The following is a 17,950-nucleotide window of genomic DNA, read 5'->3' on the forward strand; positions in this document are numbered from 1 at the left end:
GTGAAACTGGGCTTTGATGTTTTAAATCATAGAACTGACATTGGACTTTAGGGTTGTAGAGGAATTTCCTGGTGTGTCCGTGGTAGATGGATAGAGTAACTAGATATTTAAGTATGTGTTCTGCAAGCTTATCGATCTACAGAAATACTAACTAACGAGCTCCCAGGCTTAATGATAGGGATGGAGAGACGTAACAGAAACTAATTATTTTTGGAGATGTTCTATCTAATCGTCGGCAGAGAGAATCATACTGCCCCTCAATTAAGAACGTATTTTCGTCTTAAATTATATTTTATCGAAATTGTTGTTTCGGAAAACATCAAAGTAGGTTTAATTATCTCATCATCTTCAGCCTATATAAATATGTCCCACTGTTAGGCTAGTGGCATACTCGTACTCTTCCTAGCAGGCTTACGCGGATTTTAAATTTACAATGTTTTCTTTCACCGAAAACCTGTTGGTATGTGATTTCGCACATTCCGAAAACCTCAGAGAGCTGGGTTACAAGCCCACGATACTCCACTTGGCTACCACGGATTTTTAAGTCTTAACAAGTCTGTTGACTAAATAAATATTGACCGAGAGTTAAAAAGTAATTCAATTAATTCTTGGAAAAAATCTTTACATAGAGCACACTTTACCTTTAGATTTCAAAAGGATTTCTTTTTAATAGTACCTACGGGTAGTTGTATTATTTTCGTAATTTTACATAATCGAGTTTTGCGGTAGCTCAATAGTTACGCTGTAAATAACTTTGCTGACGCAAATATAAATTCTTTATTCTGAAGTCACGGAGAAGTAGAATAGGTAATGAGTGTTGTTACGGCATTAGTTAAAGCGTAGGCACTGGGCGCATACTTACGTGAATGTGTAAATAATTGTTAATTAACAAATTTAGATAATGTAGGTACAATAAGGAATTATTACTTAATGCATCATAACTGTTATAGTATTGTAAGAAAAGGAAAAAAATAACATAAGGTGACCCACTAGTTCGTTTGTCTGGCTTCTCTAACAAAAATAAATAAAAAAAAACACTTTATTGTTTCCGATGGCTATTACTTACTGGAAAAAATACCTAATTCTAGATTAGGTCCCGACTGGATTAAGCTTACCTAACAGTTCCATGCTTCCATGTGTGCATGTGCATAATGTGTGCCGTGTGGTGTCGGTCGAGAATTACACCACCCCCTCTCTTCCCGTGGGTGGCGTAAGAGGCGACTAAGGGATAAACCGGAGGATGGGCAGCAGCGTCCTCCGCGAACTATCGGGTATAACTGCGGTCGCCAACCCGCCTGCCAAGCGTGGCGACTAAGGCATTAGACTTAAGGGGGTTAAAAAGTGAATAAAAATGAACCTACAAAATAAGCCCAGACCCCTAGTCACCGGCGGCCCGGCTACCAAAAACGAAAAGCACAAGACCGGTCTTAGTGGAGAGCCTTGGGGGAGGCCTATGTCCAGCAGTGGACGTCTTTGATGATGTGTGCAAAAGCTGACAGATGTTTATTTATTTATATTATCTATTAATTAATACAAAATTTTAAAATTGTGAACTTCAAAATTCAACTATGTATAATTCCCAAAGAATAAATAAAAACATAATGTGTACATTTATGAAAAAGAGCAGTTTACCTAACTCCATCGTCTCAGAGAAATACAGGTCAGTTTGGGACACATTGAGGTTTTAACGGAATATTAATTTTTGACAAGAGATAATAAAAAAATCCCATCTCATTTTGCTGGAACATATTATATTATAACTGATGACTCTTGTGATCGAGAATGATAGATCAGTTTAAGGTTCGGTTTATCCTATCGTTCAGTCATATTTATATTTGAAAAATTACATTTGAACATTGCTAAACTGAATTTACCTAACAGTAAAATTACATTATGTTACAAGCAAGTGGCCAGTGTCAGGCTTCTAAAGTTTTGAAAGTAAAGTTCCCAATAGTTCGAATTAAAACAGTATTTCTAAATTACGCCTCCCAGCAGGGCGTTAATTTTCAAATAAAAACAAAAACTTAGTTTCCGTATCATTTACTTTTTCCGTCCAACCGTTGAATAAAATAACTTTTTTATTTTCATCAAATCGTATAGTTTTGATCCCTTTCCATTACAAATCGCATTATCTTCGTCAACAATATTGTAACAAAATGATTGCTGTAATCATAATCATAAGCCGTTGTTCACAAAATCGGTTCGCGCGTTTATACTACCGTCGTTATTGTGCGCCATTGACAAATGACACGAACACTTTTGACATGTCGACCTTGAAATTGAATGACGAAAATTTGTCTGCAAACATTACTTTAATAACCTAACTAAACGGTCACTGCATTGTTTACTTTTGCTTTATTCAAGTTAGGTAACAGAAATATTCAAATGTAGGTAATATATTATTATGTAGCTTTTTCTTACTTAGCTAAGTAGTTGATACACACAAGATGACTGATTAAACGACTTACATATACTTCTGACTGTAATGAATTCCTCCTCCGAAATTGATATTTTTCCACTTTACAGATTTAATACAACTCAATCGCACATTGACAAATTCTCTCTGTAAGCTATTAATTTTTAATTAAAGTCTCGAGACGCACTCTCTCGCTAGGCCCCACTGACCGCTCCTGTCCGTTCTATCAAGATGATGTTTTAGCTACTGGTAAAACAGTTAAGAAAACTTAAAACGCTAACAGTATGCGTTATTTATTACTTACCCTATGCATAGGTGGTAGGTATGGGTTAACACCAATTGCCCGTATGAAAAAGTTTCAAGAACGATGTTGAATTTCTACAGTGACTGGCTCTACCTACGTACGAGTATATAGGTACCTATATACGCCTCACAGCGGGATATTGGTATCCTCACAGAATGAGAGGCTTGGGCTACTACGAAACTCGAAGTTCGTGTCGTGCGGTTCCTCTGACTGGATACTGATACTATTTAATACGAAAGCGAGATGGACCGCACGACACGAACTTCAAGTTTCGAGTTTCATAGTAGCCTGCAGGGCGGATTGATAACTTTACAAAAGACTGTTGAATTTCATCGCAGGTGTGTGCAGATTTCCTCATGATGGTGATGCGATAAATTACAAACGTGAAACCGGGCAACCCTCAGCTCGAGAGGCCATAGGTCAAACCACTAGTCTACCGCGACTAAATTATGCCAGATTAAGGGGCTATTTCACCATCCATTGATTAGTGTTAACTGACGGTTAAATGTGATGCCATCTCTATTTGTTTTGTTCGAATAGACGGAGACGGCATCACATCTAACCGTCAGTTAACAGTAATCAATGGATGGTGAAACAGCCCCTAAGTAATTAGTAGGTACCTGGGTGAGCTCAGTCAGTTCTTTTTTTGTTAAATCGTGTTTTTTAGAAGAACATTGTATCATTAAAACAATTATTTATTTTGTATAAGCACGTGTTGTATTTCTTTAACTTTCAATCTCCTGTCTTCACATCTATCACGTGACCTACATGTTCAGAAATCAACTTCAGTAGGTACTATACATCTTCCCTTTCTGAAAGGTCCGTCACATAATCTCTTAGATAACTAGGTGGTCTAGCCACTCTTCTTGGTCTACCTTGAGAATCATCACAGTTATCCAAGGATTGTTCAGGTTGGTCATGTTGACCTATATTTGTATTACAATGTTGAGAGAATTCAACTTCTTGTGGTACAATACTTTGATTAAGTTGAGAGAGTTCTATCTCTTGTGGAATAGTGATTTGCCTAGGTTGATTACTATTAACAAATGATGGCTTTAGTTGTGAAGAGTTTCTTCTTAGAATGGTACCATATTCATCTTTGATTATATAAGATCTTGGAGAACTGTGAATATCAACAATTTTAGCTGGTAACCATACATTGTCTTTACGAAATACCACATCTTGCCCTTTTCGAAAAGTATACTTATACTGTTTGGCACTTCTATCATAGTTTGCTTTATTTGTAATATTTCTTTTTTCTTGATACATTTGGAAATTAGTTACCACTTTTGGAACAAGTAATTGAGAATGCATTGGCAAAGTTGATCTAGTTAAGCGGCTTGACAGCAATTGGGAAGGACTAAATGGTGAGCCCAACACTGGACTGTTTCTGTAGTCTAATAATACCAAATTTATATCCAATTTCTGCTCCTTACATGCCTACATATTTTTCAATAAATCCATTAGATTTTGGATATAATGGACTGGATGTGACCACAGAAAATGAATATAATTTAGCAAAATGTTTGAATTCGATTGAATTAAATGGCATGTTATCTGCCCTAAAGATTCTTGGTACACCATGAGTTGCAAATAAAGGTTTTAATATTTTTATTACAGTTCCAGCACTCATTGAAGTGACTTTAATTAAATCAAACCACTTAGAATAATAATCTGCGATTATTAAATAATTTTCATTAGCATAATTAAGGAAGTCACAGCCCACTTTGTCATAAGGTAGTGTTGCCATATCCTTATCTAAAATCATTTTTTCTTTTGTTTTGTTAGTGCTATATTTTTCACATAAACGACATTTGCTGACATGAGACATTATGTCAACCTTCATATTGGGCCAATAGAACAGTGACTTAGCCCTACCTATTGTTTTTGTGATACCAAAATGTGAAGAATGCACCTTATCAATGACAATATTTTTCATAGACAGTGGTATAACAATTCTGTGATTTAAATACACAATGTGATTCTCAACAACAATATCATGTCTTAACTTCCAATAATGCTTAGCAAGGTCCACAACTTTATCAATGTTATTAGGCCAACCATGATTATAATATTCTGTTACTTTTATTAGTGTTGAATCTTTAATGGTAGCTTGAGCAATTTCTGTAAGAAAACTATTACTTACATTTACAGTGTGTACAACTCTATCTAAGGACTGTTCTAAAGTATCAACATCAGCTTTTGATGATGCTCTGCTAATGGCATCGGCTATCAACATTTGTGATCCTTTAATATATTGCACATCAATGTCATAAATATTTAATTTTAATCTAATTTTGCGTAGTCTTTGAGATGCAATAGAGTAAATTTCTTTTTTCATAAGTGCAACTAATGGTTGATGATCTGTTTGAACTATAGTATGCCTACCATATATGTAATAGTGAAATTTTTTACAAGCAAACAAAATAGCCAAAAACTCTTTATCAATCTGACCATATTCACATTCAGTTTTACTTAGACTTTTGGATGCAAATGCAACAGGTTGCCTGTTTTGAAGTAACACACACCCAATAGCATTCTTTGAACTGTCTGTTTGGATTGTTATTGGTTCTTTGGGATCAAAGTTCCTTAGTACTGGTGGACTAATTAATAGTTTTTTTAATTCTTCAATACAATTTTGGTGAATTATACTCCACTGAAATATAACATTTTTTTTTAAAAGTTCTCTTAGTGGACTGGTAATTTCAGACAAGTTTGGGATAAAATCTCTCATATAATTAATCATCCCCAAAAATCTTTGAAGACCTTGCTTATCATTTGGTGTATCATAATCCATTATTGCTCTAATTTTGTTCTTGTCAGGCATCAAACAACCATTAACAATCTCATGACCAAAATACTTTACTATGGTAGGAAGGTACTGAATTTTTTTTAAATTAAATTTAATGTTCAATTCTCGTGCCCTGGTCAGTACTTTTTTTAAAGCCACATCATGTTCTTCTTTTGATTTGCCATATATCAAAAAATCATCAATATATATAAATGTATTTTCTATATCTTTGAAACAATCTTCACAATTTTCTTGAAATATTTCGGCTGAAATATCCAGCCCGAATGGCAAAACTCTAAAATTATAATTGCCAAACACTGACGAAAAGGTACATATTTTTTTACTGTTTTCGGAAAGGCCAATCTGCCAAAATGACTCTTTTAAATCCAAAACTGAGAAATATTTTGCATCACAAATCTTTGATTTAAGATCATTAATTGTTGGTATTTCAAAATATTTTTTAAGAATGCATTTGTTAAGATCTCTAGGATCCAAGCAAATGCGAATGGCAGTTTCGTCTTTCTCAACTATTACAATTCTATTCACCCATTCTGTGGCTTCATCACTTTTCTCAATCACACCTCTTTTACATAACTGATCTAATTCTGCCTTCAATTTTTCTTTTAATTTAATTGGAACCCTATGTGGTGGCTTAGACACCGGTACAGATCCCGGTTTTAACTGTATTTGGACCTCATTAGGAAATCTTCCTGTACCAGTAAAAACATCTTGGTATTCCGATACTATTTTTTGTTTTCCGGAATCATCTGTAACAATATCATGTTTCATTACTCCAATTTGATTAATGTTTTTTCTCTCAATCAACCCTAGCATTATACAAGCATCTTTGCCAAGAGTTGGCTGAAAACTGGAGTCAGTCACAATAAATTCTATGAAATAACATTTATTTTTAATTTTTGTTTCCATCAACACAGTACCAAATACTTTAATACTTGTATTATTGTAAGCCTGAAGTCTAAATTTACAAGGTTCCAAATTCAGTTTCTTTCTTTGCTTTACTACCTGATAAGCACTGAATGGAATTAGGTTAACATCTGAACCTGTGTCTAGCTTAAATTTATAGCTCTTAGTGTCCTCTAATAACAATGATTGGGTCCATTCCATAGCACATACCTGTTTTTGAACGCTTCCACAGTAGAATTCACTATCACTGTTCTCTGGACTTGACTGATTGTTAGCAACAGTTTTCACAAATCTACTTCGACACACTGTAGCAAGGTGGTTGAACTTATTGCATATAGTACATGTCTTTCCCCTAGCTGGGCATGCATTCAATCGTCGCTCATGTTGCTGGCCACACCATCTACATTTCAGCACAATATTGGGCTTTTTCTTTTCAATTTTGTGTACTTCGCCAGTTTTTCCTTGTACTTCAGCTGCCTGGTGCCTGCCAATCTCCGCCAACCTAAACTTGCTGATGACAGATTCAAGCTCAGCGTCGCCTGCTATGATCAGTTGCTTCTGTGTCTCTAAATCATTGGTACCTAATACTAATCGGTCTCTTACAGCCTCCTCGTCAGACTTGAACTTACAGTCTTTGGATAATTTCTTTATATCTGTCAGAAAACTATCAAAAGGTTCATTTTCTTCTTGTTTCCTATTATAAAACAGAAACCTTGAGTGGAGAATATTTTCTTTGGTTCACAATATTCGCGGAACTTGTTTATCACGGCGTCATATTTTGCTTTGTCTTTCTCTCCTAGAGTAAAATTGTTGAAGATTCCTAAACCATCTTCGCCGATGACATTTAGTAAAATCGCCACCTTTCTCTCATCTTCCGCCTTTTTTAAATCAGAAGCTGCCAAATATATATCTAGATTTTGCTCAAACCTCTTCCAGTTTCCGATGCAACGAGTAGTTTTTCTGGCAGATTATATGACGACATGTTTGTTTGCAATTTAGATGCGTAGATTGATCAATAGACTGCGCCATGTATCATTAAAACAATTATTTATTTTGTATAAGCACGTGTTGTATTTCTTTTACTTTCAATCTCCTCTCTCACATCTATCACGTGACCTACATGTTCAGAAATCAACTTCAGTAGGTACTATACAATATAGGTATAGTATTTATAGGTAGAGTCATTCACGATGACGCGTGCCGTGGTTCTTATTACAATGTCCTTAATGTCGAATTTTGACAAAATCAAGCGTCTTCATGGATGGCACTAGGTGTACTAAACTTAATATAAACAGTCGCAAAAGCATTGACATCTATGCAGGCGCGGTCGCAGCCTGAAATTTTGGAGGGGGTCACTAATAATATTACATCGCGGCTAGGGGCAAAAATTGCCTTTTTTATTTTGTGGATTTTTAGAAGATTTATCAACTTGACGTGTACGATTTGGGGGGGGTCATGTCCCGTATGACCCCCCTCCCCCCTTCAGACCGCGCCTGCATCTATGTACTTTACGGCACTAGACTGGCTGTTTGTGAACCCTCTTGTAAGATCAATGTTAAACCCTCTTCTAAGGTCAATGTAAACCCTCTTCTAAGGTCAATGTAAACCCTCTTCTAAGGTCAATGTATACCCTCTTCTAAGCTCAATATAAACCCTCTTCTAAGGTCAATGTAAACCCACTTCTAAGGTCAATATAAACCCTCTTCTAAGGTCAATATAAACCCTCTTCTAAGGTCAATGTATACCCTCTTCTAAGTTCAATATAAACCCTCTTCTAAGGTCAATGTAAACCCACTTCTAAGGTCAATATAAACCCTCTTCTAAGGTCAATGTGAACCCTCTTGTAAGATCAATGTTAAACCCTCTTCTAAGGTCAATGTAAACCCTCTTCTAAGGTCAATGTAAACCCTCTTCTAAGGTCAATGCAAACCCTCTTCTAAGGTCAATGTAAACCCTCTTCTAAGGTCAATGTCAACCCTCTTCCAAGGTCAATGTAAACCCTCTTCTAAGTCGCCATACTTGACAGAGCGTCATGATCGTGCGGTTGACGATCGGCAGTGAACCTTCATGTCATGACGACTTTCATGGGAAAACAGTGTGGTGATTTCCCCCTTGCCTTCCACACCGCAGAGCTTCTGTGTCCCCTGATCGCTACAATCTAGCCGTCTTCGAATCTAGGGTGAATGGGCATTTATTAGGCAAGCATACTCCATCTTAGCCCACATCTCTTACCATCAGACGTGATTGTGGTCAAACACAAGCCTATTTCTGTGCAAAAATAAATCTTGTCATAGACCTAGGCATTTAGCGAAATCCAAGAGGGTGGATAATTCGTCATAGCAGTCATTGAAGTCACTATCAGCATGTTTTGGCGCGCGCCGTGTTTGGGCCGGCGCCGGCGCAACTGCACCTAGCTCCAAACATGGCGCGCGAATGGGGAGGCTAAATGGTCTTATAAAATTACAAACAGTACATAAGACGTTGCGTAGGTACATTCATAGTTTCCTTTAAAAAAACTTGGTATTTCCTTTAATTAAATTACCTACACTACACTAATGTTTATTTCACACTTTTGCTTGTGATCTATTTATTTTGCTTAACTATTTTTAATCGACGTCATAAAAGGAGGAGGTTATCAATTCGTTAATTTATTTTTTCACTGCATCAAGGGGTACTTGAATATTGAATATGGGGAGGACTTGAATATTTGATTTGAGTTATTAATTTCAGCTTGATACCTCCACGCGTTCCTGAGAAATGGGTCTTGACTTGACGGAGGACAACAAAGTGGTTCCCTCTTCCCCAATCAAAAAAAGTATAAAATCCCATTACATTCTGCGCAGTGATCCAACCGCTGAAGGTGTCTCTGTGGCCGTCGCGCACGCGTATAAACTGTGTTATTTACTGTCAAACAGAGCATCCTTGACTTTGCGGGTGTTACAGTCCACATCCTGTTCTAGCTGTTTGCGGCCGCCTCGCTCGTCTCAATGTGTTTGCATAAGGTTTAATGACTTGCGACATATACGAGCAGCAGCGAATCACATCTACAGCCATAAAAATTGTTTGTCCTGATTTTCTGATCTACCGACTAAGTATAGAAAGCTAAGGACTAAAGATGTGTTTCGTAACATACCCCAACCATAATTTTCGAAATTCCATAGTATAAGGAACTAGTATTTTTTTTTACTGTGGAGTTTCCGATTATACCGGGTGGCCTGTAATACGAGCAAAAAATTTAAACATATCGTCCTAGTCAAACTGAACAACATTAGTACAGCGACTGTTTAAAATAATGGAGTTTTTGAAGGCTCGACCAGAAATAGTAGTTTTGCTACTGTGTTTCGTACGGTGAGTGGGAGATCCGGAGCCCAACTCCCTTCCCCCTTTTACTCCAATCCCCCTTCCCCCTCCTCTAACCCCTCCCTTTTAGGCCGGCAACGCACACGCAGTCCTAATTATGCTGTAGGTATCCATGGGTGGCGGTAGTCTCTTACCATCAGGTGACCCACATGCTCGTTTGCCAGATATTTGTTAAAAAAAAATAAAAAAAAAAATCTTTAAAAGTCGCTGAACTAATGTTGTTCAGTTTGACGAGTATGATCTATGTTTTAATTATTTGCCCGTGTTACAGGCCGCACCCGGTATTAGCGATAGGAAGGGACAGCTTTTATTGTAGTAATACCTCCGTCATGTCCCTAATATATAGGAGCTTGAACGCATGCGTTTGTAATAACAGGGCATTTTTTCTCGTGATAGAAAAAATGATACCCAGCAACATGCTGCAACATGCTGCAACATGCTGCAAACATGCGAATTTGGTGTAGAGCTTAGTGTGAAGTGACTCACGTTATGATCAACTTCGCACCGCATGAAGAATGTGCTTTTGAAAGCTAATTGTATGGTAACGGCAGTTGGATCGTGTAATTAATATGTAATAGCGCGCACAATGCGGTGTAGTGTAGTGTAGTGTAAGCCACACCGGCGCGGGCGCACCGGCGCTGCGAGCAGCTCAATAGACGCGATGATATCCATTAAGCGCGGCTTTGGATAAGGCCACGCCTCACATAAAGCGAGCATAACATTAAAAGGTTCTTCAATTAGTTATGTGTAAAAGAAAAACTATTTTAATGCAAGTTTTTCCTGACCGTAGGTACTTTTTCTTAGCTGTAGGTACAAACTTGCATTGCTATCCAAGCTACGTGTCCGTATTAATTTCTTATCGATTCAATATAAATATCGATGTTTTCTAAACTCTTGATACGATAAAGTAGCCTGCATTTGCCTGACACATATGTGCATTCAAGCAGTAATTCGACCTCCATTTCCACATTAATCAATTTATGCTGATACACATTTACAAAAAGTCCCACAAGCTGAAGCATCTCAAACTCTAAATGAGTTCAGCCTCAAGCTACACGAGCCCACAATCATTTCAAACAAAATAAATGAGTCATTCGATGGGGACATTTATTTATTTATGCACATATTTATGTAGATATCACTGCATATGTGCTTGTGGATTGCGGACAACAAGATGGAAGGTTATCGAATTGATAATGCAAATTACTAATAGACCTTCTTATGACCGTAGGTACTAAGCAGATGTGTAAACACAACATTTAGGGGCTGTTTCACCACCCATTGATTAATTTAATTTGACGGATAAATGTGATGCCGTCGCCGTCTATTCGAACAAAACAAACAGAGGCGGCATCACATTAATCTCAAATAAATTTAATCAATGGATGGTGAAACAGAGTAAGACTCTTATCTAAGTTCCTTACATCAACTTTTAAAGTTTTGGAACCTCGACTCGCTCTCCGTCCGCCCGTCTCTGGCCACACCCTGTACTTGCCAAAAACGCTTTTTGCGCGTTTTCGACGAGTTGCTTATTAACTTTTTTTCATTTTTTACGAGTAATTGTACACTCGCGCCGAAATAGGATCCCACCGCGCGCCCGCCGCCGCAAAAACTCCTAATATTGCTTGCTTCAAACAATATTTGCAGGGTTCTGTTTGTTTTATTTCCTAACTTGCTTTACTAGAGTCCTAACTACTAGAAAAAGACAGTTCCATAGAACCTTAATGTTGTATTTATTTTCTCTCTTTTGAGTAGGTATTTCTGTTTTGTCTCTACCGCACGTAATTTTCACTGTCTGCTTATCCTCTATATCAGGGTTCTCAAACTTATGGCTCCACGTACCCCTGTTAAAGTTTCTAGACGATAGCAAACCCCCCCCCCCCCCCAAAGAAAGTAATAAAATTGACTGATGGAGAAACTAAAATAAAAAATACAAAAAGACTCCAAAAACCAATCTTAATCATCTTGCTAGTCTTGCAGCCTGGTGGTTTTTGGAGTCACGTAAACCTTGTCGCGAATCCCCTTCCGTCGAATAGCGAACCCCTAGGGGTTCGCATACCCAGTTTGAGTAAGCCTGCTCTATATAACCAAATGTTTTCTCCTAACTAGGTTAGCTGGAAGAGATCCCTTTTAGGGATAAGCTCGCCTTTGTTCTCCTCTCTGTGTATTTGTATGTGCAATAAAGAGTTTACATACATACATACATACTTTCTAATCCCCTATTCTCCTACAAACTCCAACTCAGTCTTCCCGCAAACTCTAACGCAGCTGTGCATTAGGACACCAACCAGACCAAAGGTCGTATTGCCTAGTTTCTGACGCTCGCAATCGCAATCAAATGATAGATTTTGTTTGCGAAATCTGTCATTTGATTGCGATCGCGAGCGAGAGAAACGTTAGGCAATACGGCCTCTGCAGAATACTCCGAAACTCGAAACTCGAAGTTCGTGTCGTGTGGTCCCTCTCGCTCTCGTATTAAATAGTATAAGTGTCAGAGGGACCGCACGACACGAACTTCGAGTTTCGAGTTTCGGAGTAGCCCTGCTGATCCTGATCAGCCGCGATGTACCAGCCATCCCATCAGACATGCGGTTCGCGTCAGCGAGCATCTCCGATGACGCGCGGCGGTCGCCGACCGCGGGCTGCTCGCATGTAACGCGATACATGACCCAAATTGTGAGGAATAAAGATCTGGTTTGCTGGGGATATTAATCTGCTGGCGATAATCAACAATTTATTTATACCATTAATAAGGCTATGTTTCCACCAGGGATGTGCGAGTGTGCGTTACTTTCCTTGTGTTTGTCATGAACCAAAAGAAACGCTATATTTACCTATCCTCGCTCCGCCGAGCTGTTTCCACCAGAGCTGATCTGAGCGAAGATAGGTAAATGAAGCTCTTCTTGCCTCACCTACACTGCCTTCCAACTGCTATACCTACTTACCCTACCTACCGAAAATACAAACTGAGATATGAATGCACAGAAAAACCAGAAAAAGGGACCAGCGCTGGGAATCGAACCCAGGTCTTCAGCATTTCATGCTGCGTGCTATAACCTTACACCACCGCTGGACAGGAGTCTAACCACAATTTTTTCCTATGCACACATATCTCAGGTTGCTTTTTAGGGTTCCGGAGCCAAAATGGCAAAAACGGAACCCTTATAGTTTTGCCATGTCTGTCTGTCTGTCTGTCCGTCCGTCCGTCCGCGGCTTTGCTCAGGGACTATCAATGCTAGAAAGCTGTAATTTTGCACGGATATATATGTAAACTATGCCGACAAAGTTAGTAGGTACAATACAAAATTTTAAAAATTCAAATTCAAATTCAAATTCAAAATTCAAATGATTTATTCAGTAAATAGGCCGCAATGGGCACTTTTACACGTCATTTTTTTTAAACTACCAGCGCTTTCGGAAAAGACCATCATTGCCAAGAAGAATGCGCCGCAAGAAACTTGGCAGAAAGTCATTTTTTCATAAAAATATAATTACAAATAAAATACTTAAAACGATATTATACAATTAAAGAAAAAAAATACAAAAAAAAAAAAAAAGAAATACAGGGATGTATGGGGTCCCTTAGTTAAAATACTAAACACTAACTATATCTACGTTCAGTGGAAGTGTAGAATGCTTCCACCGTCATATAATAATAATAAATAATAATTTATTTTATTTATAAAGATAACATAGATCTCATTTTTGTTAGTAGCAATCTTAAAAATAATGTTAGTATTTAAAAACTAAGTTGGATTTAAAAAACAATTTTTTTATCGTACCTCCCATAGACGTAAAGTGGGGGTGTTTTTTTTTTCTCATCCAACCCTATAGTGTGGGGTATCGTTGGATAGCCCTTTTAACACAATTAGGGGATTGCTAAGAGGTTTTTTTGGTTCATTGATTTTTTTGCGAAATATTCAGCTTTAAAGTGCAAATTTTCATTAAAACCGAGCCTTCCCCCCCCCCTTAAATCTAAACCGGTGGGTGGAAAAATTTGAAAACATTCAGGATGGTAGTACCTAAGTATATCAAACTTCCAAGGAAAACTAAGCTAAGTTTGCTTGAGAATTGTTAGTAGTTTTATTCTTAAATAGCAGCCTAATGTATAAAATATACCTAAACTTGGAAGATTCCGTATAAAATACGAAATCCTTAGAAAAATATTACTTAATTTTTCTTAATGGCTACGGAACCCTATTTTGGGCGTGTCCGACACGCTCTTGGCCGGTTTTTCAACTACGCTACTTAAGCAGCAGCACTAGCGACATCTATGTTTAGGTCTCATCGAGACGTAACACACTTTTGGAACTAACGCTCACCCAGACAACCCTATACCTTCCCTATACCTACACTGGCTTCGAGCCCGGGCTAGTCCCTTAAGCTTTTTCAGTGACACCTGATTAGCTAATAATGACGTGTGAATTTCATATTAGCTACAAGGTGCGTCACAAACGATAATAGTACATTTGTGTCTTAAGGGCGGTAATAAGGAATTACGAACGAGAGTCGAAGACTGAGGGCTTTAATGAGTCGATGTTCGTAATTCTAGTACCGCCCGTGCGACATACAATGTTTTTCACCACATTTGCGAGTAAAATTGTATATTTGTAAAAGAAAAACTAAAAATTGCCGATTTTTTCAATAATTGCCGATACCGCTGACTACGCTGACTAAGTAAGTACGTACGCGCAATGACTCATTTACCGACCGCGGGTTTCATGACAAGCACATTAAGGTCGAGGGTTTTATTTGGGGGGTTGCAACCAAGGTAGCCTGCATGTTACGACACTGTTTACGAGCAAGTGTGATGAAAAAATAAAAACGGGTGTTTTTTGATCTAGGTTATAATTAAAAAGCGACGTGTAGCATAAAGTTGTGGTGAAAACGATCACAGCCTCTGTAATTATTAGAATAGTACCTACCAATGTATGTATATGTAATGTAATGTGTGTCTGTGTGTGTGTGTGCGCAGGCGCAGCGCTACCGGTCGCGGCGGCGCCTGGCCACGCCCAGCCCGCCCCCCCCCGCCGCGCCGCGCCGCGCCCCCGCCCGCGCCCGCGCAGAGCTGGTTCAAGTCGCTCGACCGCCTAGCGAGGAAGAAGAAGAACGGCAAGGTATCCCATCTACCATCTACTACTACCACGCGCCCAGCGACGCGTCGAGCGTTTTCGCAGTCCATCCGTGTGCTGCCAAGGAACCGTTGTGCGGCGAGCGACTCAGCCGCGCAATGAACAGGGCAAACGCTTGCTGGCATGACTGGGCCGTTAATTTTAACGACGCCAGTCTTCCGTGATTTTGAATAAGTACTTAGTCTGTTGTTGGAAGATCAAGTGCTGTATTATGCTTATAATATCCTAAAGGAATCTTCGTGACTTCCTATAGAAACTCTTGCGGCTTTGGTTGAATAATGTTTTTGATCTCTAGGTGCCATATCTCAGCTCTCACTAAAGGTCCATCACAAAACCATTCCAGGCGGAGAAGGAAAACGTCCCAGAGGACCGCAAGTACCAGAGCAAGCCGCTCGGCTCGCCCGCCAAGAACTTGCGCTTCTTCGGCGACACCGACGTCGACTCGGACGGCCCCGGCGCGCCCCCGCGCGGGCACGGCGCGCTAAGGAAGACCGCGTCAGCGTCCAGCGGCGCCGACGAGGTCGACCACGCGCTCGCCGGCGCCGCCAAGAGCCACTCGCTCACCAGCTTGAGGGAAGACTCGCCGCGCACCAAACACTACTACAAGCGGAACCTGCATAACATATCGGAGATACAGTCCAACTCCGAGATCGATAGCCAGGTTAGATTATCTTTTCAGTCACTGTATGATACGGTATTTGACTATTTTGTATATGTTTTATGATTTAAAACTACACAATGCCTGTTATCGAATAGAAAAACAATTTTTAAGCTACCTTTACAAATAACAAAGTTATAAAGGTTTGAAATTCAAGATTAGACAGAGAAAGACATACTGGCATGTGACGTCACACGCCAGTACCGCCATACTTGCTGCATAGAGAAAAGCGTTTAAGAAAGAGACAGGTATACAGAGTTTTCAAAAAATCACTATTAATCCAATTTTCAACCGATTTAAATTTTCTCTTCGCTAAACACTATCTGTATATCAATATTTTCATAATAATATTAAGATATGGCAAAATCAGGAGTTGTCAAATACCGTATTGTGAACACAATTAGTTCGAGTGTAGGTATCTACCTTACAAATTGAGTCGAAATCGAAATTTAGTAGACTTTAGTTCTATAAGAGAGGTGGTGCACTATGTTCGGTGCAATGCAATGCGAACACCGCATCGCGTCGTCGTACCTAAAGGCGGTCCGCGAGGCCAGTGCACCTTTAACTAGCGAATCAGCCGGGGTGCATTCGTATTATCTCTGTATCATTAGAATAAGTTGTGCCAATAAACAGTTAAAAGTCTATTATATTTAACAACAAACAAACAAGAACTTCGTAACCCCAACATAAATTGGTCCTTCGAGCGATTTAGTGTGTGCAGTGCAAGTGTGTGATACGAATCGGTTCGGCTGGCCTCCCACAAGCGGGTCTCACCGGCTGGATTGAGAAGGCGTAACATCACGCGCTGACCATTGCAGCACTAAAGAGAAACAGCAAAATCACGGAGTACGAAGTTCACCTCAAACAAGAACAATAACTAAATAATCTTACTTACTATATGGGTCCAATGAGGGCTATCGCGTATGAATTCGCCACTAGAGGCGCTAGTGTAGCGTGAGGTCTCCGAAATGTCAAATCTCATAGTTTTTGGGTGAGCTACGCGGGTTTATTTATAATTAGAATAATTTTGTGAATATTTTGCAATATCTGAATTAATTATGGCAAAAATGCGTTCCGGGGCAATGAATGCCTGTGTTTTAAGACAGTTTTGTCTTTCGGAACCTTTGTCCTCCCTTTTTTCCGAACAAAGCGGGGACTATGCAACACTGTGGCATGCTCGATATTTTTATGGTACGGTTTTAAGGTGTATTAAATATGATTTTAGTCTAAACTTTGTTTTCACGCCCGTAATAACAGACTTTGAAAGCCATACTTAAAAACCTCACGCAACAGTGCGCCATCTAGTGAGACAAAAAACGATAGCCCTCATTGCATAACAAAGTACAAGCAAATAGTATTAGTGAATTTTAATACAAAATCGCTAATACTATTAGCTAGTAATTTGTTATGCAATTGGGCCCTGGGTGTAATGACCCGAAGTAGATCTTGAACTCCAACACCAGACACACGCTTTACAATCGAGGGCCCTCTCTTGCCAGCCTTTGACCCCGAGATCCAAAAGGTCTCTCAGGACCTCGTCCCTCCAGCAGTACCTGCGACGCCCGATCGGTCTACGTCCAATCGGTCGTCTCAAGTATACACTCTCTGCACCGCTCACTATAATATTTTTCACCTATGATGAGTTCTGTGACGTTCCGAGTTTGAGATGTACCATTTATCGAGTGAATTATCGATTTTTCTAAGAGTTATTAGTGCCTATTTTTGGAGAAGTTGCATTATATTTTAAATAATAATATTTTTCCAGTTTTCCTCCCACCGAGCCACCGTTTTCTCGTTCTCGCTCGAAATAATCCCTCAAACGAATTACAAACTCCCGACTCTAGGAATTCAAAACAGTATTTTTAGACCGTTTCGGCATTTTTCCAAAAAATAACAACAAACTTAACGAGAAACAGTAACAAAAGTCAACAACAATAATAACAATAACAAAATACAAGGCAAAGCAAATGTAACGGAAACTCAACTCGCATACAAAGCAGACGCACTTGTACTGACAGTGATACTGACAAGCACAGTACCACTAAGTACCATGAGTTTACAGTGACCGTACTCGATAGCGACGGCGTAAATTATTTGTATGGAGAATTGTACAGCGCCTCTACAATAATTTACGCCGTCGCTGTCGATTACGGTCACTGTAAACGCATGGTAGTGGTACTGGCCACAAGAGGCACAAGATGGCTGCGGCCGCGTTCCGAATAGCCGCGTTTACAAAATCTTGCAAGTTTTGTTTAAAAATTTAAAATATCTTAGTGTTCCCTGTTATCGAATAATGAACCGCGGCAATTGCCGATAATGTTGTGTCACGTCACTACTCTGTTCTGTTTTACACATTGCGTCACTT

Source organism: Choristoneura fumiferana, chromosome 24 (assembly GCF_025370935.1).
Source record: "Choristoneura fumiferana chromosome 24, NRCan_CFum_1, whole genome shotgun sequence".
Taxonomy (NCBI): domain Eukaryota; kingdom Metazoa; phylum Arthropoda; class Insecta; order Lepidoptera; family Tortricidae; genus Choristoneura; species Choristoneura fumiferana.